Source organism: Schistocerca cancellata, unplaced genomic scaffold, assembly GCF_023864275.1.
Source record: "Schistocerca cancellata isolate TAMUIC-IGC-003103 unplaced genomic scaffold, iqSchCanc2.1 HiC_scaffold_283, whole genome shotgun sequence".
In the NCBI taxonomy this organism is placed as follows: domain Eukaryota; kingdom Metazoa; phylum Arthropoda; class Insecta; order Orthoptera; family Acrididae; genus Schistocerca; species Schistocerca cancellata.
Genome location: NW_026046305.1, coordinates 12,501 through 15,000, shown reverse-complemented (window position 1 = coordinate 15,000; position 2,500 = coordinate 12,501).

Genomic DNA, 2,500 nt, shown 5'->3' with positions numbered 1-2,500 from the left:
CGCCCACGCACCGCGCGGCCAGCACGCCGGGCGGCCCCCCCTCACCGGCCGGGGACAGTCCCACCCACCCACAGCCGCGTATCGCTTCACACCCAGATTCACATTCACGTTCGTTGGTATGGTGGGGACCGCTTCGTAGCTGTACCGATCGTTGCCCTCACAGATGTACCTCCAGCAAGATCAACCGCACCACAACGGGTTACCAGTTGTTCATTTGCGTAACGTCACCAGTAAACGTACACGTCCATCCCCGTTTGCAAAGTCAACTATTATTGCATGCCTGCCTGTCAGGTGTCAAGACACACTACATTCGCTCACATCCACGCAACAAAATGTGCCCGACTAGAGGGCACGTGGAAGGTGCCCCCGTACATATGCGATCTCCATTGCGCGACCAACTGTCAACCGGCCTCTGTAGCATGTCGCAGATGTGGAACACGGGGCACCGTGCTATCACATTGTGTGAGAAGAGACTACTACGTCTGCATACACGCGCCACTACATGAACAGACGGCTCATGCTGATCGCCATCCACTGCGTCCATTACTCCCACACGTCTCTATGGCGTACCACACTGCAATGCAGCTGTTATGGGGAGATGACACATAGCTGTGTACACAACATTCTGAGCCGGTTGCGGTTGGACAACAATACATTAATGTAACGTGTCATATGCCAATTACAGAGCAGGGTAAGGCACAACGTGGGTTAGGTTAAGGCACAACGTGGGTTAGGTTAAGGCACAACGTGGGTTAGGTTAAGGCACAACGTGGGTTAGGTTAAGGCACAACGTGGGTTAGGTTAAGCCACAACGTGGGTTAGGTTAAGCCACAACGTGGGTTAGGTTAAGGCACAACGTGGGTTAGGTTAAGGCACAACGTGGGTTAGGTTAAGGCACAACGTGGGTTAGGTTAAGGCACAACGTGGGTTAGGTTAAGGCACAACGTGGGTTAGGTTAAGCCACAACGTGGGTTAGGTTAAGCCACAACGTGGGTTAGGTTAAGCCACAACGTGGGTTAGGTTAAGCCACAACGTGGGTTAGGTTAAGCCACAACGTGGGTTAGGTTAAGCCACAACGTGGGTTAGGTTAAGCCACAACGTGGGTTAGGTTAAGCCACAACGTGGGTTAGGTTAAGCCACAACGTGGGTTAGGTTAAGCCACAACGTGGGTTAGGTTAAGCCACAACGTGGGTTAGGTTAAGCCACAACGTGGGTTAGGTTAAGCCACAACGTGGGTTAGGTTAAGCCACAACGTGGGTTAGGTTAAGCCACAACGTGGGTTAGGTTAAGCCACAACGTGGGTTAGGTTAAGCCACAACGTGGGTTAGGTTAAGCCACAACGTGGGTTAGGTTAAGCCACAACGTGGGTTAGGTTAAGCCACAACGTGGGTTAGGTTAAGCCACAACGTGGGTTAGGTTAAGGCACAACGTGGGTTAGGTTAAGGCACAACGTGGGTTAGGTTAAGGCACAACATGGGGGTAGATTGCGGTACAAATTGCGTTACATTGCGGTGCAAATTGCGTTACATTGTGGTGCAAATTGCGTTACATTGCGGTGCAAATTGCGTTACATTGCGGTGCAAATTGCGTTACATTGCGGTGCAAATTGAGTTACATTGCGGTGCAAATTGAGTTACATTGCGGTGCAAATTGAGTTACATTGCGGTGCAAATTGAGTTACATTGCGGTGCAAATTGAGTTACATTGCGGTGCAAATTGAGTTACATTGCGGTGCAAATTGAGTTACATTGCGGTGCAAATTGAGTTACATTGCGGTGCAAATTGAGGTAGGTTAAGGTGCAACACAGGTTAGGTTAAGGTGACATAGGTTAGGTTAAGGTGACATAGGTTAGGTTAAGGTGACATAGGTTAGGTTAAGGTGACATAGGTTAGGTTAAGGTGACATAGGTTAGGTTAAGGTGACATAGGTTAGGTTAAGGTGACATAGGTTAGGTTAAGGTGACATAGGTTAGGTTAAGGTGACATAGGTTAGGTTAAGGTGACATAGGTTAGGTTAAGGTACAAACTGGGTTGTGTTATGGTACACATTGCGTTGTAGTACAGTACACGTTAGGTTTGGGTACGGTACACAATGTGGTATGGGATGGCGTGTTGTGGGGGGGGGGGGGGGGGGTGAGGTTCGTTGATATCGACCGTAGGACGTGGATGCCCGAGGCAGCGTCAGTGTGTCAAAGGAGTTATGTCACGTCGGGATGCGCTTTCCGCCAGTGAGAGGGGGGGGCGAGCCGTGTCTGTGGTTGCGGCAGACCTGTGTGTTTCATTCCTGCCAGTGTGTTTGTGCTGTAAGACGAGGCAGTGTGGTGATGTTGGGTGCACCCCTGTGTAGGACATGTGTGGGTGTTGGTGGCTTATCTGAGCAATTGTGGTTGTCGGACGAGTGGGATATTCTGTTTTATGATTGGACCTCCTGGCCTGGTTATCATAGTCTGGTTGGTGTACTGTGGCGGATAGGATGCACCGGACGTTGGTCCATGCCGGT